The sequence below is a fragment of the Salvelinus alpinus genome, chromosome 8 (genome assembly GCF_045679555.1).
Source record: "Salvelinus alpinus chromosome 8, SLU_Salpinus.1, whole genome shotgun sequence".
NCBI lineage: Eukaryota > Metazoa > Chordata > Actinopteri > Salmoniformes > Salmonidae > Salvelinus > Salvelinus alpinus.
Window position 1 is genome coordinate 55,599,674 of NC_092093.1, and position 26,864 is coordinate 55,626,537.

Below are 26,864 nucleotides of genomic sequence, written 5' to 3' on the forward strand. Positions count from 1 at the left end.
ATCAGCAGGGGTGACCGGTCCGCTCCTGATCCCCGGGTTCGTCCCTTGGGTTGGCGTCCTGCGGCTGGAGCCGAACTTGCCCAGGAGGGGGTATCGTTAGGTATGCGCTCTCTCCGGTGCTCTAGGTCGCCATGCTCCTGCGTCTCAGCCGGATTGACAGGTTTCTCACGCCTCTGCAGAGGTGACCAGTCTGCACCTGATCCCCGGGATCTTCTTTTTGATCAGCGGCCTGAGGCTGGAGCCACGAGTTGGGGAGGGGGTACTGTCATGTGTGCTCCCTCTCCGGTCTCTAGGTCACCAGGCTGCTCGTTATGGCGCACACCTGTCACCATCATTACGCACACCTGCGCGTCATCAGACTCACCTGGACTCCATCACCTCCTTGATTACTTGCCCTATTTGTCACTCCCTTTGACGTGTTTCTTATTTTGTATTATGTTGTGTTTATTCATTAAAACACTCACTCCCTGAACTTGCTTCCCGACGCTCAGCTCACATCGTTACAGGTAGCCTACTAGCTGACACGTTAGAGTCAACTGTTTTCAGCAGGAGCCATTTGCTTTCCAACCTGTGTTTTCCTGCGATTGTAGTCTATTTGAAATATTGCAAAAGGCAAGTTTTCTCTGCATGCTATTTGTTCACTGACAGAATTGCCGCACGTTCCCGACTAGGCAATGCCTTGTTATTGGGCTACACTCCACAGCTAAGCAATTTTTTTTTAAAGAAGCTATTTATGCTTTGTGGTAAAATTGTAGGCTTTCCGTTGGGGTAGTAGGCTATTCTAAATTAATTTATTTCTGAACAGACAGGAGAATTAATGAAGAGGCAACTCAAATGAACTCTGTGTTTATTAGAATTTTTACATTGCAAAAAGTAACTATTTTTCAAGCCACGAGAGGTATCGAATCCAGCCAAATAGGTTCTGGAATGAAACAGCCTAAAACGGTGAGTTGCTGGTTCCTGTTCCGTCAGGATCCACCTCAAATTAGGCACTGATCTTAATTTAAGCCCGTTTACTACAGCAGGAATATAATCCTGCAGCAACGGATTGGACTGAAACTGATTGAGCAACATTCATTTCAAATGGATAGACCGTTCAGTTTTACAAACACCCTGCATGACAAAATAGAGACTTTTTCCATTCCTCTCTCCACCCTCCCTATCTGTGCAGCCCAGCAGTGTGAGAATGGTCTGGTGTATGAGGTCTGTGTTCTCCTATCTGTCCCAGTGCAGCCCAGAGCTCTGACTCCCAATGTGCCACCCACTCCTGTGTGGAGAGCTGCTTCTGCCCCGCAGGCAGAATGATGACAGCTCTCCAGGCCTGTTGTGAATGACGGCAGCTAAGATAACAATGGCAGTGTGTCAATTCAGAGATATTCCCTGCCCTCTGCATTCATTTACAACGGGCCTGGAGAGCTGCCATCATTTACAACGGGCCTGGAGAGCTGCCATCATTTACAACGGGCCTGGAGAGCTGCCACCATTCACACTGGGCCTGGAAAGCTGCATCATTTACAACGGCAGCTTGTACCCAACAAGTACCCAAAATGTTCTTTAGGAATGTAGTAAAGCAAAAGTTGTCAAAACTATAAATACTCAAGTAAAGTACAGATACCCCAAAAAACCTACTTAAGTAGTACTTTAAAGTATGCTTTTATTGGTTTTATATACTCTGTGTGTATCTACCCTCTTCCAGCTCATGCACTGAGGGCATTTGGCAATGTGAGGCCTCCCCCTGCCCCCTTCCTCTCCCTGTCAGGAGTCAGAGTTCCAGTAGGGGGGCACTGCTTCCCGCGCCGCCTGCCAGCCACCGGGGCGCCGCCTGCCAGCCACCGGGGCGCCGCCTGCCAGTTGCCTGGACTGTGGCTTCACTGACGGTTTGACGAGCAAGGTGGGTGTGATTGGATATGTATGTTGATGTCTGTCTCTAGTGTTAACTGTAGAAGTATGTTTAACTTGATGTGTATATTAGTCCACTATTTGCTATAGGGTTTCCATCTGTTGATTTCCAATGAGCAAGTTGTGCTGGTGTGTCTGTTCACGTGTGTACCTGTGTTCAGGCGGCCGCTATGTGCTCCACCAGAGAGAGAGAGAGAGAGAGAGAGAGCCTTTACACCACTCTGAGGTCCTGAGCACTCTGGAGCAGGTTGACATTTTTCCAAGCAGACTGTCATGTGCCTTTTACTGAGGAATGGCTTCTGTCTGGCCACCATAAAGGCCTGATTAGTGGAGTGCTGCTGAGATGGTTGTCCTTCTGGAAGGTTCTCCCATCTCTACAGAGGAACTCTGCAGCTCTGTCAGAGTGGCCATCAGGATCTTGGTCACCTCCCTGACCAAGGCCCTTCTCCCCCGATTGCTCAGTTTGACCGGGCGGCCAGCTTTAAGAAGAATCTTGCTGGTTCCAAACTTCTTCCATTTAAGAATGATGGAGGCCACTGTGTTTCCCCTTCCCCAAATCTGTGCCTCGACGCAATCCTGTCTCGGAGCTCTACAGACAATTGCTTTGACCTCGTGGCTTGGTTTTTGCTCTGACATGCACTGTCAACTGTGGGACCTCATATAGACAGGTGTGTGCCTTTCCAAATCGTCTGAATACTTATGTAAATACGTTTTTTTTGTTTTTAATAATAATAATGCTTTGCCATTATGAGGTATTGTCTGTAGATTTATGAGGAAATTGTTTTATTTAATAGATTTCAGAATAAGGCTGTAAAGTAACACAATGTGGAAATAGTCAAGGGGTCTGAATACTTTCCGAAGGCACTGTAAATGAGATCATTCCAAATCAGGTACACAGGACTTTGCAGTTCATTTCAGTTCATGGCATTTCAAGTATTAGTCCCTCCCTAGGGTGCATTATTACACATCTAGTCCAATACATTTCAGTTTCAGTGGACTTCCTGATTTCTGTGGCAGGGCAGACTCTACAGAGAGCTGGTTGCTGTCTCTGCCCCCGTTCTGAGGTGGGATGCAACCACCTCTGCCTCAAACACACAAAGTGTTAACGACATGCATTGTCTTTCTCACAATTGCTCTTGTTCAAGCTGGGGAATTGTTGTTCCCTAGTCTTCAGTGTTCTTCACTTCACTCTCTCCCTCGACCTCATTCCTCTCTCTGTCACCCTCCCTCCTACAGGTTTCTGGTGTCCAGAGGGTCGGGTGATGAAACGCCCAGATGTGCGTGTTGCCGGAGCAGTGTGTTCTCCCTACATCTTCTCTCATTTTCTATCTCCTAAACAAGAGCCAGGATTCACTTCTGTTCAAGTTTTAAATTGTTACCATCCGTACAGGATGCTTGTCTCTAAAGGCTTATGAAAACAATAGATGGATAAAACTTAATCCACAGTTATTTTTGATAAACTATTGATACTCTGTGGCTAAATTATGCTCTCTGGTTTATTTTGAACATTGAGGGTGGGCTCCTGTAGTTGGATAAAACATTTCATTTCTTTTTTTGCCTCTTGGGCCTGCTACGGGCTTGGGCCAAGCCCCTGACTGTTACGTTTGTTGATGGAATGAGGACACCAAGGTGCAGCGTGGTAACACCCAAAAAACAACAACATTTAAACGAACGTAACGTTCTGCAGGCTACACAGTAACTAACAAAATCAAGATCCCACAATCTAAGGTGGGAAAAAGGGCTGCCTAAGTATGATCCCCAATCAGAGACAACGATACACAGCTGCCTCTGATTGTGAACCATACTCGGCCAACAAAGAAATAGAAACATAGGTCAGGCCTCAGGTCAGAAACTACTCCCTACAAGCTGGCCTCAGGTCAGAAACTACTACCTACAAGCTGGCCTCAGGTCAGAAACTACTACCTACAAGCTGGCCTCAGGTCAGAAACTACTACCTACAAGCTGGCCTCAGGTCAGAAACTACTGCCTACAAGCTGGCCTCAGGTCAGAAACATCTGCCTACAAACTACCACTGGCTGCCCTCAGGTCACAAACACTTAGCTTAACTGTGTGTGTGTGCTGTGGTGTGAGTACTCAAGTAAAAATATTTTAAAGTACTGCTTAAGTAGTTTTGACAACTTTTACTTTTACTTCACAACATTCCTAAGGAAAAGAATATACTTTTTACTCCATACATTTTCTCTGACACCCAAAAGTACTCGTTACATTTTGTATGCTTAGCAGGACAGGAAGGTGGTCTAATTCACACGCTTATCAAGAGAACATCCCTGGTCATTCCTACTGCCTCTGATCTGGAGGACTCACTAAACAGAGAACATCCCTGGTCATCCCTACTGACTCTGATCTGGAGGACTCACTAAACAGAGAACATCCTGGTCATCTCTCTGCCTCTGATCTGGAGGACTCATTAAACACATGCTTCGTTTGTAAATTATGTCTGAGTGTTGGAGTGTTCCCCTGGCTATCCATAAAAAAAAAACAAGAAGGTGCCGTCTGGTTTGCTTAATAAGGAATTTGAAATGATTTAAGTATATTTGAGCAATTCCATTTACTTTTAATACTTAAGTATATATAAAACCAAATACTTTTAGACTTTTACTCAAGTACGATTTTACCTGTTGACTTTCACTTTGACTTGAGTCATTTTCTGTTAAGGTATCTTTACTTTTACTCAAGTATGACAATTGGGTACTTTTTTCACCACTGTGTGTGTGTGTGTGCATACTTTCATGCGTGTGACTATATGTGTCCATGTGTGTGTGTACTGTATGTGTGCGTCAGAATACATCATGTTGAAAACGGGTTTCTACCACTGTGTGACTAGAGGGTTCTTATCTAAATGAAATGTTCCAGCCTGTGTGCCTTACATTCTCAATAAAATAAACTATAGTTCTTTTGACCCACGACTTTCCTGTCAGGGCCCGGTGTCTTAGCAAAAATAGAATGGTGTGTCTTTTCATGCAGGGCCAGATGCTGATTCCAGGAGAAGGCAGGTGTTGTTATTGTGAAGTCTCCACCAAACATGTGTTCCTCTTTTGTCAATGAGTTTGATCCAAAAGTCAATATTTTACTGAAACGTTGGCTAATATGACTTGCTTCCCAAGTCTGTTTTGAAATGGAAATCTTGAGGGGTGCGTCACTTGAGTGGGTTGAGTCACTGACGTGATCTTCCTGTCTGGGTTGGCTATGTCTTTGTGGGCTATACTCGGCCTTGTCTCATGATGGTAAGTTGGTGGTTGAAGATATCCCTCTAGTGGTGTGGGGGCTGTGCTTTGGCAAAGTGGGTGGGGTTATATCCTTCCTGTTGGCCCTGTCCGGGGGTATCATCGGATGGGGCACAGTGTCTCCTGACCCCTGCTGTCTCAGCCTCCAGTATTTATGCTGCAGTAGTTTATGTGTCGGGGGGCTAGGGTCAGTTTGTTATATCTGGAGTACTTCTCCTGTCTTATCCGGTGTCCTGTGTGAATTTAAGTATGCTCTCTCTAATTCTCTCTTTCTCTCTTTCTTTCTCTCTCTCGGAGGACCTGAGCCCTAGGACCATGCCTCAGGACTACCTGGCATGATGACTCCTTGCTGTCCACCTGGCCGTGCTGCTGCTCCAGTTTCAACTGTTCTGCCCGCGGCTATGGAACCCTGACCTGTTCACCGGACGTGCTACCTGTCCCAGACCTGTTGTTTTCAACTCTCTAGAGACCGCAGGAGTGGTAGAGATACTCTTAATGATCGGCTATGAAAAGCCAACTGACATTTACTCCTGAGGTGCTGACTTGCTGCACCCTCGACAACTACTGTGATTATTATTATTTGACCATGCTGGTCATTTATGAACATTTGAACATCTTGGCCATGTTCTGTTATAATCTCCACCCGGCACAGCCAGAAGAGGACTGGCCACCCCTCATAGCCTGGTTCCTCTCTAGGTTTCTTCCTAGGTTTTGGCCTTTCTAGGGAGTTTTTCCTAGCCACCGTGCTTCTACACCGGCATTGCTTGCTATTTGGGGTTTTAGGCTGGGTTTCTGTACAGCACTTTGAGATATCAGCTAATGTACGAAGGGCTATATAAATACATTTGATTTGAGGTAAGTGTTATATCTGGCCCACCAAACAGAGTTAACATTAGGTGGTGACAGATTACCAGTGGGAAGTCGTTGTTTTTTGTCAGTGCTTAATTTCTCCCTATTGTCAGGTGGCAACGACACCTTTTCTGTGGCAGCGACCGACGACTGTGACTGTGTCAGTGAGTGTCCAACCCTCCACCCCAACAGAGGGCAGTACAACCCTGGTCCCCACATACCCCTTCCACCTGAAGGTCAGTATTATTATCTATTAATTTATTTGAAAATATACTTTAAAAACATTGAATTAACAAAAGTCAGATGCATTGCTACATTGTTACATTGTTCTCTGATGTAAAGACCACTACTGAATATTGTTGGAGATCTACCAAAATATCAAATCTGTTGATTTGTAGTATTTGTACTTTTCCTGGCACCACCCCGCTAGGGCCCTCACCTTCTCCCTGTAGTCTGTCTGGTCATTGTTGGTAAACAGCCCTACTACTGTTGTGTCGTCTGCAAACTTGATGGTTGAGTTGGAGACGTGCGTGGCCACGCAGTCATCCTTGTTTTTTCCCGTTCAACTCAAGAGCACGTGCTCCACATCCGAGAGGTCCTTTAGCTTCTCTTGGAGAATCCTCTTTTTGTTAAAGCAGAGAAATGTGAATTCCATCGCTCCTCCATCTCCTTCCTAGGATACGTCATCGCTGCAGGAAATATTCAGATGGATTCTGACAAGGTAAGAGCGGTGGTGGATTGGCTTCAAGGGAGAGATGAATATGTCCATAAACACTCCAGCCAGCTGGTCTACACACACTCTGAGGACGCAGCTGGGGATGCTGTCTGGGCCGGCAGCCCTGCGAGGGTTAACACGCTTAAATGTCTTACTCACGTTGGCCACGGAGAACGAGAGCCCATGGTCCTTGGGAGAGGGCTGTGTCGGTGGCACTGTGTTATCCTCAAAGCGGGCGAAGAAGATGTTTAGCTTGTCCAGGAGCAAGACGTCGGTGTTCGCGAGGTAGCTGGTTTTCCCTTTGTAATCCATGATTGTCTGTAGACCCTACCACATACGTATTGTGTCTGAGCCGTTGAATTGCGATTCCAATACTAATGTTTTGCCTGTTTGATTGCCTTATGGAGGGAATAACTACACTGTTTATATTCAACCATATTCCCAGTCACCTTGCCATGGTTAAATAAGGTGGTTCACGCTTTCAGTTTTGCATGAATGCTGCCATCTATCCATGGCTTCTGGTTTGGGTAGGTTTTAATAGTCAGCGTGGGAACAACATCCCCTATACACTTCCTGATGAACTCAGTCAGAATGTCCGTGTATATGTCAATGTTATTCTCAGAGGCTACTCGGAACATATCCCAGTCTGCGTGATCAAAACAATCTTGACGCATGGATTCCGATTGGTCAGACCAGCGTTGAATAGACCTTAGCAAGGGTGCTTCCTGTTTGAGTTTCTGCCTATAGGAAGGGGGGAGAAAAATGGAGTCGTGATCTGATTTGCTGAAGGGAGGGGAGGGCCTTGTAGGCATCTTGAACGGGTGAGTAGCAGTGGTCTAGTGTTTTTCCTAAGTGAGGATTACAGTTATTGTTGATAGAAATTTGCTTTGTTAAAATCCCCAGCTACAATAAATGCGGCCTCAGGATATGTGGTTTCCAGTTTGCATAAAGTCCAGTGTAGTTCCTTGTTGGCCGTCGTGGTATCGGCTGGAGGGGAGATACACACGTCTGTGACTATAACCGAAGAGACGTTTTATCTTGGGTGGTAATACGGTTGGCATTTGATTGAGGTATTCTAGGTCAGGTGAACGAAAGGACTTGAGTTCCTGTATGTTGTCACAATCACAACATGAGTTCTTAACCATGAAACGTACACCACTGCCTTTCTTCTTCTTCTCAGAGAGTTCTTTATTCCTGTCTGTGTAAAGTACTGAGAACCCAGCTGGCTGTATGGATGGGGACAGTATATCCAGAGAGTTCTTTATTCCTGTCTGTGTAAAGTACTGAGAACCCAGCTGGCTGTATGGATGGGGACAGTATATCCAGAGAGTTCTTTATTCCTGTCTGTGTAATGTACTGAGAACCCAGCTGGCTGTATGGATGGGGACAGTATATCCAGAGAGTTCTTTATTCCTGTCTGTGTAAAGTACTGAGAACCCAGCTGGCTGTATGGATGGGGACAGTATATCCAGAGAGTTCTTTATTCCTGTCTGTGTAAAGTACTGAGAACCCAGCTGACTGTATGGATGGGGACAGTATATCCAGAGAGTTCTTTATTCCTGTCTGTGTAATGTACTGAGAACCCAGCTGGCTGTATGGATGGGGACAGTATATCCAGAGAGTTCTTTATTCCTGTCAGTGTAAAGTACTGAGAACCCAGCTGGCTGTATGGATGGGGACAGTATATCCAGAGAGTTCTTTATTCCTGTGTGTGTAAAGTACTGAGAACCCAGCTGGCTGTATGGATGGGGACAGTATATCCAGAGAGTTCTTTATTCCTGTCTGTGTAAAGTACTGAGAACCCAGCTGGCTATATGGATGGGGACAGTATATCCAGAGAGTTCTTTATTCCTGTGTGTGTAATGTACTGAGAACCCAGCTGGCTGTATGGACGGGGGCAGTATATCCAGAGTTCTTTATTCCTGTCTGTGTAATGTACTGAGAACCCATCTGGCTGTATGGACGGGGACAGTATATCCAGAGAGTTCTTTATTCCTGTCTGTGTAGTGTACTGAGAACTCAGCTGGCTGTATGGATGGGGACAGTATATCCAGAGAGTTCTTTATTCCTGTCTGTAATGTACTGAGAACCCAGCTGGCTGCATGGACGGGGACAGTATATCCAGAGAGTTCTTTATTCCTGTCTGTGTAAAGTACTGAGAACCCAGCTGGCTGTATGGTCAAGGACAGTATATCCAGAGAGTTCTTTATTCCTGTCTGTAATGTACTGAGAACCCATCTGGCTGTATGGACGGGGACAGTATATCCAGAGAGTTCTTTATTCCTGTCTGTGTAAAGTACTGAGAACCCAGCTGGCTGTATGGATGGGGACAGTATATTCAGAGTTCTTTATTCCTGTCAGTGTAATGTACTGAGAACCCAGCTGACTGTATGGACGGGGACAGTATATCCAGAGAGTTCTTTATTCCTGTCTGTGTAAGTACTGAGAACCCATCTGACTGTATGGATGGGGACAGTATATTCAGAGTTCTTTATTCCTGTCTGTGTAATGTACTGAGAACCCAGCTGACTGTATGGATGGGGACAGTATATTCAGAGTTCTTTATTCCTGTCTGTGTAATGTACTGAGAACCCATCTGACTGTATGGACGGGGACAGTATATCCAGAGAGTTCTTTATTCCTGTCTGTGTAAAGTACTGAGAACCCAGCTGACTGTATGGACGGGGACAGTATATCCAGAGAGTTCTTTATTCCTGTCTGTAAAGTACTGAGAACCCAGCTGACTGTATGGACGGGGACAGTATATCCAGAGAGTTCTTTATTCCTGTCTGTAAAGTACTGAGAACCCAGCTGACTGTATGGACGGGGACAGTATATCCAGAGAGTTCTTTATTCCTGTCTGTGTAAAGTACTGAGAACCCAGCTGACTGTATGGATGGGGACAGTATATCCCGAGAGCTATGATTCCGTGAAACAGAGTATGTTACAGTTCCAAATGTCTCTCTGGAAGGAGATATTCGCCCTGAGCTCGTCTACCTTATTATCCAGAGACTGAACATTAGCAAGTAATATACTCGAAAGCGGTGGATGGTGTACACGCCTCCTGAGTCGGACTAGAAGTCCACTCCATCTTTGATAAAATTAAGGGCCAATTCGGGGAAGTTGGGAAAGTCGTATTCCTTGTCGTAATGCTGTTGAGTTACCTCCGCTCTGATATCCAAAAGTTATTTCCGGCTGTATGTAATAACACAAAAACCGTTCTGGGCCAATATTGTAAGAAATAGAACACAAAAAAATCTAAATACTGCAAAGTTGCTTAGGAGCTAGAGGCAGAGCTGCCATGTCTGTCGGCGCCATCATTGATTCATAGTAGTGGTATGTATTAATTCTAGTTATCAGATAGTTAGACAGGTAGTGTACCGGTCCATGAAGGAGGCGCTGTCCCAGAGGTCAGTACTCCTGTCCTCCACCAGGGGGCTATCTCGATGGAGTGCTGCACTGTGACGGAATACCCTACTGTCCCAATGGAGAGGACGAGATAGGACCACGCAGGCCTTATGAACACCTAGTATGGCCGCTGTCACTCGGACTCAGACTACCCCAATGGGAGATAGAGGCACTAATAATATTGAGTGTGTATTAATGTTTTCTGATTTTGTGTCTCTTGTTTGTCATGTTACAATAACATCTCTTCCTTCTTCCCCAGGCAGGTGGCCCTGGTTATAGAGCTCAGTAGGTTATGGATGCATAATCAGTAGGTTATGGAGGCATAATCAGTAGGTTATGGAGGCATAATCAGTAGGTTACTGTTACAGACAGAGGTGGTATCAGTTTACTATTACAGACAGAGGTGGTATCAGTTTACTGTTACACTGTTACAGACAGAGGTGGTATCAGTTTACTGTTACACTGTTACAGACAGAGGTGGTATCAGTTTACTGTTACAGACAGAGGTGGTATCAGTTTACTGTTACAGACAGAGGTGGTATCAGTTTACTGTTACAGACAGAGGTGGTATCAGTTTACTGTTACAGACAGAGGTGGTATCAGTTTACTGTTACAGACAGAGGTGGTATCAGTTTACTGTTACAGAGGTGGTATCAATTCTAACCATGCTGTTCCACTGTTATAGAGACCTTCTCTGGTAAAACGCTCAGATGTTTACTCCAAAAGCAGGGAAAGACTATCTCTGTAAAAAATATGATACCTCTCCTCTGTCCCAATCCAGCTGCACTCTGATCCTCTGGGGTCTCAGACTCACTTAGAGAAGGACATGACATGGCTCTGAAGAGAGAGATTTATATTCTCTGTCCTTAGTGTATACAGACCAGAATCCTTAATTTAAGTAACACCCCTTCTCCTCTGGTCTGACTCTGTGACCACACCCACAAGCCATAATGTATTGTCCCCAACCTCAACGTCCCAGCTGTGTGGCCCTCAGAGCCCTGAACCAATCGGTAGTTATCAAATCTCTCTGAGTTGTCAGGGAGCTGCTTTGTCACAACCTCTCAAACGAATCAGGTGGTCAGACAGGATGAGATGGGGGTGAGCAGTGGTTGGGGTCTAGAATCACAGGAGTCAATTGAACAATCTCCTGCATCTTCTCCCAGACTCTGAACTGCAGGTTGCCCAGGTGTTTGCCTCATCTACCAGCACTCCTGAAAACCATTCTAAGTCTGGCACTCCAAGGCTCTTTCCTTTATAGCCTGGTAATTCCTCATAAACACGTCTTCCGCTCTCAGTTCCTCCTCTGTCTCTGATTGTGTCTGAATGGGATGATATCGCTCTGCTCTGCTCATCTCATCAATCTTCCTTTGTCTCTTTGTCTGCTCTTCCTCCTTCAGTGCAGCAATCCTGACTTGTCCTTTCATCTCTTAGAAAACTACCACCATCACCACATTACCATCATCACCATCACCACACTACCATCATCACCACCACCATCATCACTACCACCACCATCATCATCACCACCACCATCATCACCACCACCATCATCATCATCATACTACTACCACCACCATCACCACCATCATCATCATCATACTACCACCACCATCATCATCACCATCACCACCACCATCATCATCACCATCATCTTTATACTCATCCTGGTTCAAAGTTGACAAAGGACCACATTCCCAGAAGTCTTCCAGACAGAGTCAGAAGCTGAATAGATGATGTACACTTCCAGACAGAGTCAGAAGGTGAATAGAGGACGTAACCTGGCTCTGAGGAACCTGTGTGAGTCAAAGACAGGTGGGAGCTTCAGCTGGGTCTGAGGTGGTCTGCAGTCTGCACCACAGGAGGTTGGTGGCACCTTCATTGGGGAGAACGGGCTCTTGGTAATAACTGGAGCGGAATTGGTGGAATGGTATCAATGTCATTCCATTTGCTCCGTTCCTGCCATTAATATGAGCCGTTCTCCCCTCACCAGCCTCCAATGGTCTGCACGGTGAGAAACTCGAGCTCTTTCGTCTAGAGGATTAACAGCCTGCCTGTGTGATGGTGATGGTAGTGGGGGTGATGATTGTGATGGTAGTGTGGTGGTGGTTGTTGATGGTGGTGATGGTGGTGGTGATGATGGTGGTGGTTGATGGTGGTGATAGTGATAGTGTGGTGATGGTGGTTATGATGGTGATGGTGGTTGGTGGTGGTTATGATGGGGGTGTTGGTGATGGTAGTGGTGATGATTATTATGGTGATGATTATGGTGGTGGTGATGATTATGATGGTGGTTATGGTGTGTCGTGTCTTTGCTATCATTAAATTGAAGACTTATAGTTTATATCAAAGATTCCTGTAATTAGGGATTACGCGATCAACTGATTAATAACGTAACTAATTAACTATGAATTTTGGGGGCACCAGGGAAAGTAGTCAGATTAAAAAGTTATAATTTCCCAATATAACCTTTCAGATATTTTCATATCTGATCAATAGTCTTCTGATTAATGATTTATTTATTTTACCTCACGTTAGTCTCATTCCAAACATCGTAAATTGTTGGTTATCTGCACGAACCCAGTCTTCACTGAGTCATCCATACATCAATTGTCTTAAATCATTTATTTATTACTAACTAAGTAATTCACAGAAATGCATAAACAAACAAACAAACTTAAAATGGTTACATGAAATGATGGGAGAAATATGCCCTAGTGGGCTGAACCGGCATAGCGGCTTGTTAGACAAAGGGAAAATTGGGGGTCGACTAGTTCATAACTATAGCAATTGACATGCTAATCCTTTACACATGAACGCTCACTCATTCGGGAACAATTGCAATCAATATATATATATATATTTACGCTCAGTGTGTCGTCTTGATCGCTGGAGAAAAGTTAGTTTCTGTTGGAGTTTCTTCTGTCTCTGTCTTGGTTATTGTGGATAGTTCAGAGTGACATTCGTTATAGAATGGGTGTTTCGGCGGTTGTCGTTCTTCGAGTTCAATGATACCGAATTCCTAGCTGCAGACTAGTAGTCAATATCAAAGACTTGTTCTTATTCGTCTAAGAGTTTAACCACGTGGTATGGTTAAAGATTCAGCAATGGTACTTAACCTTCGTTCTCCTCCTATGGAGAAAAAACATGGTCTAGTGATAATTTCTCAAATTGGGTTTTTATTAGGAATTGCAGAAAGGGGCTGTCCCAGGATGTCTGACCCTAACTGGGCTCAGGGGCGGTCCTTGGATTTAGTTCAAATCAAAAGGGATTTGTATTTTTCTTCATTAAACAGTCCAAAATCATATTGCACAATTATACAAACAGTATCATACTCACTCATTCATTTTATACAACAAACAGATGTAAACCTCATATCTGAGGTTATTATACAAACAGCGGTATGGTAATGTAGCCACACAGTCTCCCATGAGTTTCCCACATTGTGACAAACGGACCGGTTAATAGCTGGAATCTTCACCGATCTTTTATACTTTTGCAGGAACATGAAATCTGTTCGTACCTCAAGTTCTGTGAGGTGGAAGAAAACCCTTTGTCCTGAAAGTTTACCCTCTCTCTAATACTGTTTGGCCATGAGGAGATTCTCAGGAATTTACGACGTCTCTCTATGACCACAGCATGGGTTGAAGGAGGAAAGGGGGAGGCAGGGAGTGGCAGGGAGAGGGGGATGGGCTTTATGTACCTAAACAGGCAACGTCATGACAGGTGGGTGGTGGTGATGGTGGTTGATGGTGGAAGTTATGGTGGTTGGTGGTGGTGTTGGTGGTGGTGTTGATGCTGGTGGTGGTGTTGATGCTGGTGGTGGTGTTGATGCTGGTGGTGGTTATGATGGTGGTGGTGGTTATGATGGTGGTTGATGGTTATGATGGTGGTGGTGGTTATGATGGTGGTTGATGGTGATGGTGGTTGGTGGTGGTTATGATGGTGGTGGTGGTTATGATGGTGGTTGATGGTGATGGTGGTGGTGGTGTTGATGCTGGTGGTGGTTATGATGGTGGTGGTGGTTATGATGGTGGTTGATGGTGATGATGGTGGTGGTGTTGATGCTGGTGGTGGTGTTGATGCTGGTGGTGGTGTTGATGCTGGTGGTGGTGTTGATGCTGGTGGTGGTGTTGATGCTGGTGGTGGTTATGATGGTGGTGGTGGTTATGATGGTGGTTGATGGTGATGGTGGTTGGTGGTGGTTATGATGGTGGTGGTGGTTATGATGGTGGTTGATGGTGATGGTGGTTGGTGGTGGTTATGGTGGTGGTTATGATGGTGGTGTTTATGGTTGTGTTGGTGGTGGTGATGATGGGGGTTGGTGGTGATGATGGTGGTGGTGATGTTTATGGTGGTTGGTGGTGATTATGGTGGTGGTGACGATGGTGGTTATGGTGGTGGTGGTTGTGATGATGGTGGTGGTTATGGTGGTGGTCATGATGGTGGTGTTTATGGTTGTGTTGGTGGTGGTGGTGATGGGGGTTGGTGGTGATGATGGTGGTGGTGATGTTTATGGTGGTGGTGATGGGGGTTGGTGGTGATGATGGTGGTGGTGATGTTTATGGTGATTATGGTGGTGGTGACGATGGTGGTTATGGTGGTGGTGGTTGTGATGGTGGTGGTGGTTGTGATGGTGGTGGTGGTTGTGATGGTGGTGGTGGTTGTGATGATGGTGGTGGTGGTGGTGGTGGTTGTGATGATGGTGGTGGTGGTGAATATGGTGGTGGTGATGGTGAATATGATTATGGTGGTGATGATGACAGCAAGTTATGATCAACATGATGATAAAGATAATGAATATGGTGATAGGTATTATAATGATGATTATGCTGATAGGCATTGTAATGATTATTAGGTTGATAGGTATTATAATTATTATGCTGATAGATATTATAATGATTATTATGCTGACAGATATTATAATGATTCTTATGGTGATCGGTATTATAATGATTATTATGCTGACATATATTATAATGATTATTATAGTGATATGTATTATAATGATTATAATGATTATGTAGATAGGTATTATAATGATTATTATGCTGACATATATTATAATGATTATTATGGTGATAGGTATTATAATGATTATAATGATTATGTAGATAGGTATTATAATGATTATTATGGTGATAGGTATTATAATGATTATAATGATTATGTAGATAGGTATTATAATGATTATTATGGTGATAGGTATTATAATGATTATGTAGATAGGTATTATAATGATTATGCTGATGAAAACAGCAATATGCTCCTCCCCCCTGTGCATCACTGAATGGCTCTGTGAGGCGGGGTGTTACTGCACCAAGGGCAAGGTGCTGTCTTCCAACGTGATGTCCCGTGTGGAAAGAGAGAGTGGAGAGAGGAGCTCCTGACCTCATTACAGAATGTGTCTGTGACCGAAGTGTTGGCCCACCAAAACCTAACCCAGGGGTCGAGTTCCAGTCTGGGGAAACGTCCATACACGACTGTAGTGTCTGGTGGGTGAGAGAAGCACACACCACATCATACAAATAAGCAGATATATGTTGTTTAAAAGCAATTTGTTGTGATCAGAGTGCACTTTCACTCCCACGTGAGCTGCTACGATTGTGTTTACAATATAGCTAGAACAATTTTAATGGAACTGAGAGGTATACTGTAACATAGAATCTAAATCTGTTATAGTCTGTGGTATACACCTCCAGATTATTTAACTCGTATTACTCTCTCCTTACCTGATGAAGACCTGGTGGAAAAGTTGTAACTGCTGCTCACTAATAAAGCACATATCTGTGAGTGGGTATCCTTTTTGTCATAGCCACAGAAAACTCGTTTAACAGCTCACAGCACTTGCCTGACGTCTTTTCTGACCCTCCTGTCTCTCTGTAGCGAGTGTCAGCATGGCTTATGGAACTGTTCTTCGAAGTCGTGTCCTGTCGATGGGAGCCTGGGCCCCTGGAGCAATACTCCCTGTCCTGTGGGGGACTGGGCCTCAAGACCCACACTGAGATTGCAGCCTCCCGTGGGAAGAGTCTGCCAGGTTCTGGACTGTCCCGACAGGCTAATGTACTCTCCAGGACCGGAATACCATCATGTTAGCAATATACCAGTATGATGTAAGATTATCTGTTGTGTAATGCTTTTTACAGTGATCATCGGCCCAACAGAAGAGCCCTCTCTACCAGTTAATTCAACACTCATTCAAAACTTCCTTAAACTATAGACCTCTATCTGACTCATTGCTGAGGCTCCCCAAACTCTCTAGAACGCTCTCTCTAGAACGCTCCCCTCTAGAACTCTCCCCTCTAGAACGCTCCCTCTAGAACGCTCCCTCTAGAACGCTCCCTCTAGAACCCTCCCTCTAGAACGCTCCCCTCTAGAACTCTCCCTCTAGAACGCTCCCTCTAAACCCTCCCTCTAGAACCCTCCCTCTAGAACGCTCCCCTCTAGAACGCTCCCCTCTAGAACGCTCCCCTCTAGAACGCTCCCTCTAGAACGCTCCCTCTAGAATGCTCCCTCTAGAACGCTCCCTCTAGAACGCTCCCTCTAGAACGCTCCCCTCTAGAATGCTCCCCTCTAGAATGCTCCCTCTAGAATGCTCCCTCTAGAACGCTCCCTCTAGAACACTCCCTCTAGAACTCTCTCTCTAGAACTCTCTCTCTAGAGTGCATCGAACCCCCCGGCTGTAGTGATGCCACAACACTGCGACGCAGTGCCTTAGACCGCTGCGCCACTCGGGAGGTCTGGTGTAGTTTGTTTTATCGACATTTGGAAAGTTTACAGACAAATGTTTTTTTCCATCAAGCCTGTCATGACATTTTTGATCCGACATGTACATTACTCAAATAAAAAGGTTGGATGGAAACCTGGCTATTAAAACTGAAAAATTACTTACTTAGTCTGGCCAGGAAAGACTGCTATCCACCCTCTGCCACTGAGAAAACAATTAGTACACACACCCCAAAAGTCCTTTGGATTCCCTCTTGGCTAGACTGACTTACTTTTACGGTGAGGCTATAAAGATTGGGTTTCTTTATCCTTTTCTCCAACTTTGACTTGTTCCCTGTTTTTATTGTGTCCAGACTCCCCCATGTCAGACTGGACTGAGTGGCCCGGCTGTGGCATCACCATGCAGTGCTTTCACCAGCCACCAGGGGACAGCAGCGCTCACATCTGGACACCCAGAGCAGAACCCGCACACTGGAACACTTTCATGGTGAGGCCACATCATAATGCTGTGTGTGTGTCTGTGTTTTGTGTGTGTGTGTGAGCGTGCAACATGAGATTTAAGTAAAAAAATATTTTCTCTTCCACTGTTGTGAGAAGCCGTTCCAGTACTCTGCACGTGGCACCCCCTGTGAGAAGCAGCGGGGACAGAAGGAACTGTATACAGGGAACGGGAGTGGCTGCTCCTGGCTGCTACTGTCCACAGGGCTTGCTGCAGCAGAATAGGACCTGTGCCCTCCTCCAACACACCACCTCAGGGACATCTGTCTCTGTGATCGCCCCACAGGTATATGGTCACTATAGGCCCGAGGCACCTGGTGAGTGACTTCACACTTTTATCAAGTGAAGGAGAACCAAGACATTGTCAATATGGCACCCACAGTATCATAATATACACAGATAGACAGAATAGTAAGATTACCTTATAAAGTCTGCATAGCTCAATGTCTCTGAGATTGTTTTAGATGTAAGTGAATTATGACTATATTTGTATTGAACCCTCTCCTGGTTTCAAAGATGTGACTTTGTACGGATCTTAGACCACAAGTTTGACATAAGTTTAATTTGGACCAACACTGCCCCATCCCTTCGCCCTCTCTCTCCACCGTCTTCGTACGTGTACATTAGTACGCAGTAAATTGCCGCGTGCCGCTCCGGCCGCCCAGAGTGGCTCGCGCGTGTCTGTGCTGGCAGCATATAGCAGTATGTTCGATTGTACGTCAAGAATTCTGCATTGCAAGTTTGTATGAAGGTCTGGTTATTAAATGGGAACATAGTTTAATCCATTCTCAATATCATTAATTTATTCACAGGTTAATAGTAATATGATCTAAACCGCTCTGGTGGCAAACACACTTCGCTGCCCTGTTTTCAATCATTCACATGGCTGGGAGAACCTATTCAAGTAAGTAAATACACTTAGAAAATGTAAAAAAGGTATTATTAGCTAACTAGCTACGGTGCAGGCTAACTCAAATGAGCTACTAACGTAGTTAGCTAGCTATCTAGCCAACTGTACATACTGTATAGCTAGCTAGCTAAGTGAATTAAATATCTCCAGATACCTACTTCATATTAACTAGCTATCTTGATGCATCATTGTAAAAAACAAACACCAAATGCATTTGTAGGTAGCTAGCTAACAGCCATGGAGGAGGGTGAAAGGATAGCAGCCCCAACTGTCAAAGTGAGAGAGTAGGCTATTCTGGATAGGGCAGGTACTTTTGTGTAGTTCCTGTCCCTAGAAGTGAGGATGGAGATAATAGTAACATAATATTCAGTGCCATGTAATTTGAGTATAATGAAGTCTATTTCTTATGAGATTTTCTGTCCGTCTGATACAGAGAGCTGTGAAAGTCTGCAGATGAAGAGGTCCCAGTGAAGAGCAGTGGTTCTCAGTCCTGGTCCTGGAGACTGAAAGGGGTGCACATTTTTGTTTTTGCCATAGCGCTGCACAGCTGATTCAAATGATCAACTCATCATCAAGCTTCAAGTGGTATTCATGTATTAATTTGTGATGCTATCCTTGATCCTTGTTATAATCCTGCTATTGTCACATGCTACACATGCACATGTGTGTGCCCACGCATCTATCTATCCAATGTTATCATTACTTGTTCCTAAGGGATATTGTACTTTAGTAATCCACCATGACCTGGTGATGTAAAGGTCTAATAATGACATTCTCTTCCATATTCCTACAGATACCTTGTAACTGGAGAGTCCTTCAAAACGATTGCCTACAGTTACCGTGTACTGCACGGTTGGGTGACCAGGGCCATCTGAGACTGCCTCCTGAGGGAATTCAGGCGTGTGAAGGCTATCTGTGTCCTGCATAACTTCATGAGGATGGACACGAGGACCAGGAGGGGATCTGCAGCTCGCTGCCGTTTGCCAGAGGAGAAGTCTGCTGCTCTGCAGGATGTTTCAAGGATGGCGTCCAACAACGCAGCATGGGAGGTAATCCGTGTGCGGGAGATCTTTACCTTCTACTTCTTCGAAGAGGGTGCTGTTCCCTGGCAACACCATAGACTACACTATGCACAACCAAAGGCTATTTTAAGAGCCATCCACATTGCAATAAGAGTATTGTTCCATTTACTTATCTATGTCAACTGCAGTTATTCAATTCCCAGTTTCTCTCGCTTTGATTTCTACTTGTCAGTTGAGGGTGCTGTTCAGGTAAGGGTGATGCCTGTACAAAAACAAAACAGGCTCTTTTAAGAGTCACCCACATTGAAAACATTTAGAACAGTTAGACACCCTATAACCCACACCTCCACACTCATGTATCAATCTGATTGATGGATTGTGTTGCGCAGTAAGCAGGCTCAGGTGTACAACTGTGGCACCTTCCACCCTCATAGAATAGGCAAGAGGGCCAACCATGGAGAATATTTGGGATAGGGGGCAGTATTTTCGCGTCCGGATGAAAAGTGTGTCCAAAGTAAACTGCCTGCTACTCAGGCCCAGAAGCTAAGATATGCATATTATTAGACTTGGATAGAAAAAACGGACGTTTCTAAAACTGTTTGAATCATGTCTGTGAGTATAACAGAACTTATTTGGCAGGCGAAACCCAGAGGACAAACCATTCAGATTTTTTTTTTGAGGTCACTCTCTTTTCAATGGGAATCCAGATCTCTAAGGGACTTTCTTGCAGTTCCTATCGCTTCCACTGGATGTCAACAGTCTTTAGAAATTGGTTGAGGGTTTTCCTTTGAGAAATGAAGAAGTAGCACTGTTCAGAACGAGGCTCGGGGGAAGTGTACTGTTTGATAGAGGCGCGTGACCTGAAAAGCACGCTCCACCTTGTTTTCCTCCGGTATTGAACACAGTTAATCCCGTCTTAAATTTTATCGATTATTTACGTTAAAAAATACCTAAAGTTGTATTAGGAAAGTAGTTTGAAATGTTTGGACAATGCTTACAGGTAACTCATGAGAAATGTTGTAGTCATGTTGCGCGAGTTGGAACCGATGTTTTTCTGGCTCAAAAGCGCCAAATAAATTGACATTTTGGATATATATCGATGGAATTAATCGAACAAAAGGACCATTTGTGATGTTTATGGGACATATTGGAGTGCCAACAGAAGAAGCTCGTCAAAGGTAAGGCATGAATTATATCTTTATTTCTGCGTTTTGTGTCGCGCCTGGAGGGTTGAAATATGATTGTCTGTGTTTGTTTGCTGGTGTGCTGTCCTCAGATAATAGCATCGTTTGCTTTCGCCGTAAAGCCTTTTTGAAATCTGACACGTTGGCTGGATTCACAACAAGTGTAGCTGTAATTTGGTGTATTGCATGTGTGATTTCATGAAAGTTAAACGCTAGCGTCCCACATATCCCAGAGAGGTTTTAAGACACTTATTTCTATATCTACACTATATTGTTTGTCCTCGTATGTCTCTGCATGTTTTTCAGCATAAAGTACTCTGCAGCCACTTAGTGTAGATAGCAGACAAACAGATTCCTGTTGAACACTGTCTCTTTAACTATCTTTTTCCCCCCTCATTATCAGTCTCTCTTCTTCACTTCATCTCTCTCCCCCTTCTGCCTAAATCCTCTAGGTTATATCTGCTGTGTCGGTGAACCCCTCCAACATCTGAACTGGCTGAGACATAGAGGGCACAGCTTAATCAGAGGTGAGTGGTTACTTGGTCGGGTCAACAGGAAGTATTATTAAAGATATGCTTTAGATTGAAATACAGGTGGAGATGTAGTAGTCCCAGAGTTAATGATCCAAGGTCAGTTTGATCCTGATGATTATGATGATTATGATGACTGAGAGTGTTAGCATGATTAAGCCTTGTTTAAAAAAATCTCTATCTCTCTATCCATCTGTCTCTCGTCTGCAGGTATGTTTTGATGTGAGAGAGGATGCCAACCCCCAGTCCCATCATCGCCATCTCACAAGCTCTTAAGATAACGTTTGGGCCGACTGTGGGCCCAAGGCTGGTTAGGAGACACCACTACAAACATTATTATGTAATTGTGATGACAAGAGAAAATATTTAAGTTTAGTAGCACTGTGATTCATGAATCATATGTTGTCTTCCCTGTTCCTCTGTTCTGACCTCTTTCCCTTTCTGTCTTTCTCACGCCTCTCTCCCCATCTCCTCTTTCTTCCTCAGATGTTATAATGCACACCAGATGTGCATTGAAGTACAAATTTAACTTGTATTTATAAAATAATATTACAATATTTATAGTGCATGTTTTACGTATTTATTTAAACTTAAACTACTGTCACAGCATCATTCAAAGACTGGAAGTTACACATACACTCGGAACAGGAAGTTACATTTTCGTCAATGGCTTATATAGTGGAGGGAGAGGGGTGTGTCTGAAAAGTTTAGAACCCATGTCTCTTCACAGGGGCGGGCCCTAAACTTATGAAAACCCAAATCTCTCATTTGGAGGCTAAAATTACATTTCATCTCTTCACAAATAATTTTATATTCAAACATTTGAATTAAACAACAATTCCATGTGAATCCGATACCTCTGATGTGCACACTTTCCACAGTAGAGTTTATGTCATTCTATCATTGATGAGAATGTGCCAGATGACAACCGAACTGACATAATATACCTTAAGTACCACCGCATATGTTCACTTGGTCGGATTACCAGAATATAGTTCATTTCCCCCCAACTTCTGATGTTCCCAGAATCTCTATGTTAACCAAAGGGGCTTTCTAATGTCACATCAGTAGAGTAGGGAGAGGAAAGGGGGGGGAAGAGGTATTTATGACTGTCATAAACCTACCCACAGGCCAACGTCATGACAGTAGCAACACCACAACAACATGGTAGCAACACAACAACAATATGGTAGCAACACAACATGACAACAACATGGTAGCAACACAACATAACAACAACATGGTAGCAACACAACAACAACATGGTAGCAACACAACAACAACATGGTAGCAACACAACATGACAACATGGTAGCAACACAACATGACAACATGGTAGCAACACAACATAACAACATGGTAGCAACACAACATAACAACATGGTAGCAACACAACATAACAACATGGTAGCAACACAACATAACAACATGGTAGCAACACAACATCACAAAAACATGGTAGCAACACAATGACTGGATTTGACTGTAAAATAATCTCACCGACATTCATACCTGAACCGCACCTTTATTTGCCAAGGAAGAGTACATGATCAGTGAATATATTAGATGTACAGGCTACAATGTGAGGATCTCATGCATGGTAATAACTACATGTATATACAACTTGCATTCTTGGCACAATAAAGTTATATTGTATTCTACTCAATCCATTGGCTTCATTAATGTCATTCAGACGGTTTTGAAGTCGACACAGCTGGCTATGATAGCTGAGGTTCATAGCTAGGTTCTGAACTAATATGTATACCAAACGTGTTACGGTCCATACACAGATTGGCTACATAGCTAGCTACACATCCATAGGCATACAGATATTTTTATCCTCCACTGCACAATAAGCAAGAAAGTAGTTAGCTAGCTACCTTACCTCAGCTGCATTGCATGGCAAATATCAGCAAGGCAAGCTTACAAAATTGTACAATCAATTTAAAGTAAATGCTTTAGCTAGCTAGATTTATTTTACATCCACTGTTTCAGAAGACGACAGCCTGGTTTGCTGGTTTTCTCAAACAACACGAATTAGAATTCCATACTCACGTCACAACACCCATGAAGCTAGCTAGCTGGCAGTCTAATGTTAGCTAGTCAGCTAGCTTTCTAAAAATATTTTTCTAAAGGAACTTTATGACAAATAAATATGCATAATCGTTTGTCTCTACATTAACTGTCATATTCCTCTCAACTGTACATTTTTTGTATGATTCTTTATGACATTATAATTACTTAAATTTGCTACCCTACTAGTATTTTTGTCAGTACAGTCAGGCATGGTCAGTACAGTCAGGTGTGGTCAGTAGAGTCAGACTTGGTCAGTACAGTCAGCCCTGGATGTACAGTTGAAGTCGGAAGTTCACATACACTTAGGTTGGAGTCATGAAAACTTTTTTTTCAACCACTCCACAAATGTCTTGTTAACAAACTATAGTTTTGGCAAGTCGGTTAGGACATCTACTTTGTGCATGACACAAGACATTTTTCCAACAATTGTTTACAGACAGATTATTTCACTTATAATTCACTGTATCACAATTCCAGTGGGTCAGAAGTTTACATACACTAAATTGACTGTGCCTTTAATCAGCTTGGAAATTTCCAGAAAATGATGTCATGGCTTTAGAAGCTTCTGTTAGGCTAATTGACATAATTTGTGTCAATTGGAGGTGTACCTGTGGATGTATTTCAAGGCCTACCTTCAAACTCAGTGCCTCTTTGCTTGACATCATGGGAAAATCAAAGGAAATCAGCCAAGACCTCAGAAAAAGAATTGTAGACCTCCACAAGTCTGGTTCATCCTTGGGAGCAATTTCCAAATGCCTGAAGGTACCACGTTCATCTGTACAAACAATAGTACGCAAGTATAAACACCATGGGACCATGCAGCCGTCATACCGCTCAGGAAGGAGACGCGTTCTGTCTCCTAGAGATGAACGCACTTTGGTGCAAAAAGTGCAAATCAATCCCAGAACAACAGCAAAAGACCCTGTGAAGATGCTGGAGGAAACAGGTACAAAGGTATCTATAACCACAGTAAAGCGATTCCCATATCGACATAACCTGAAAGGCACCTCAGCAAAGAAGAAGCCACTGCTCCAAAACCGCCATAAAAAAGCCAGACTACGGTTTGCAACTGCAGATGGGGACAAAGGTTGCACTTTTTGGAGAAATGTCCTCTGGTCTGATGAAACAAAAATAGAACTGTTTGGAGGAAAAAGGGGGAGGCTTGCAAGCTGAAGGACACCATCCCAACCATGAAGCATGGGGGTGGCAGCATCATGTTGTGGTGGTGCTTTGCTGCAGGAGGTACTGGTGCACTTAAATAGATGGCATCATGAGGCAGGACAATTATGTGGATATATTGAAGCAACATCTCAAGACATCAATCAGGAAGTGGTCAGTACAGTCAGGCATGGTCACTACAGTCAGGGATGGTCACTACAGTCAGGCATGGTCACTACAGTCAGGCATGGTCACTACAGTCAGGCATGGTCAGTACAGTCAGGCATGGTCACTACAGTCAGGCATGGTCACTACAGTCAGGGATGGTCACTACAGTCAGGCATGGTCACTACAGTCAGGCATGGTCACTACAGTCAGGCATGGTCACTACAGTCAGGGATGGTCAGTACAGTCAGGCATGGTCAGTACAGTCAGGCATGGTCACTACAGTCAGGGATGGTCACTACAGTCAGGGATGGTCAGTACGGTCAGGCATGGTCAGTACAGTCAGGCATGGTCAGTACAGTCAGGCATGGTCACTACAGTCAGGCATGGTCAGTATGGTCAGAGATGGTCAGTATGGTCAGGGATGGTCAGTATGCTCAGGAATGGTCAGTATGGTCAGGAATGGTCAGTATGGTCAGAGATGGTCAGACATGGTCACTACAGTCAGGCATGGTCAGTACAGTCAGGCATGGTCACTACAGTCAGGTATGGTCACTACAGTCAGGCATGGTCAGTATGGTCAGAGATGGTCAGTATGGTCAGGGATGGTCAGTATGCTCAGGAATGGTCAGTATGGTCAGGAATGGTCAGTATGGTCAGAGATGGTCAGACATGGTCACTACAGTCAGGCATGGTCAGTACAGTCAGGCATGGTCACTACAGTCAGGGATGGTCAGTACAGTCAGGCATGGTCACTACAGTCAGGCATGGTCACTACAGTCAGGGATGGTCACTACAGTCAGGGATGGTCACTACAGTCAGGCATGGTCACTACAGTCAGGCACGGTCACTACAGTCAGCCATGGTCACTACAGTCAGGGATGGTCAGTACAGTCAGGCATGGTCACTACAGTCAGGGATGGTCACTACAGTCAGGCATGGTCAGTACAGCCAGGCATGGTCACTACAGTCAGGGATGGTCAGTACAGTCAGGCATGGTCACTACAGTCAGGGATGGTCACTACAGTCAGGGATGGTCACTACAGTCAGGCATGGTCAGTATGGTCAGAGATGGTCAGTATGGTCAGGGATGGTCAGTATGCTCAGGAATGGTCAGTATGGTCAGGAATGGTCAGTATGGTCAGAGATGGTCAGACATGGTCAGTACAGTCAGGCATGGTCACTACAGTCAGGCATGGTCATTACAGTCAGTTATGGTCACTACAGTCAGGCATGGTCACTACAGTCAGTTATGGTCACTACAGTCAGTTATGGTCACTACAGTCAGGTATGGTTAGTACGGTCAGGTATGGTTAGTACGGTCAGGGATGGTCAGTACGGTCAGGGATGGTCAGAACGGTCAGGGATGGTCAGTACGGTCAGGGATGGTCAGAACGGTCAGGGATGGTCAGTACGGTCAGGGATGGTCAGAACGGTCAGGGATGGTCAGTACGGTCAGGGATGGTCAGAACGGTCAGGGATGGTCAGTACGGTCAGGGATGGTCAGTACGGTCAGGGATGGTCAGAACGGTCAGGGATGGTCAGTACGGTCAGGGATGGTCAGAACGGTCAGGGATGGTCAGTACGGTCAGGGATGGTCAGAACGGTCAGGGATGGTCAGTACGGTCAGGGATGGTCAGAACGGTCAGGGATGGTCAGTACGGTCAGGGATGGTCAGTACGGTCAGGGATGGTCAGAACGGTCAGGCATGGTTAGTACAGTCAGGCATGGTCAGTACGGCTAGGGTTGGTCAGTGCGGATAGGGATGGTCAGTACGGCTAGGGTTGGTCAGTGCGGATAGGGATGGTCAGTAATGTAACCGTGACAATGTGCTTATTACTGAGTAACACACGGTTCAATACAATACAAAAAGATCTGAAGGCCTTGTTATTGTTACTTGATAGTTGTTATGTAGTTACCAGGTAAAAAGATTATTGTAAACTAATCTAATCTAATTTAAATCTGATCGTCTTTCTTAATTAGGTGCTGTGCAACAGATAATGTGTCCCTCATCATGCGTGTAACCTGCTCTCCTCACTCCCTCTCGGGGACCCTGAACATGACCCCTGGATGACCCCAACGAAGAGGTGGCCCTTGGGATAGTCCTACGACATGTCTGCAACACATGCTAGTCAACACTTCCATCAGTAGCCATTATAAGTCGCTCTGGATAAGAGCGTCTGCTAAATGACTTAAATGTAAAATGTAAATTATAAGTTACTTACTAAATGCTTATGGGAGATCTTCAAAAATGTGTAGATTTTGTTTTAAAGATATACAATCAAATTCCAGATTTAGAGCCTATTACATTTGTTAGGAAGTCATAGCTGTTGATTGACAGATGTACATGACCTCCACCTCACATCCTGTACAGTATATAACACCTAATGACCATGTTTACATGCGCACAGTATTCCATACAGTTGCTCCAGTGGTGTAAAGTACTTAAGTGAAAAAACGTTACTTTAATTTTTTAAAATGT

General features: G+C 44.5%; 1 long non-coding RNA gene across 1 annotated transcript; it reads left to right on the forward strand.

Annotated features, from left to right (window-relative positions):
- Positions 1-430: 430 nt before the first annotated feature.
- On the forward strand, positions 431-3,381 carry LOC139582385 (uncharacterized). The gene is made up of 4 exons (XR_011676342.1): positions 431-506; positions 1,697-1,891; positions 2,061-2,567; positions 3,136-3,381. It is a non-coding gene; the product is annotated as an uncharacterized lncRNA (long non-coding RNA).
- Positions 3,382-26,864: the final 23,483 nt, after the last annotated feature.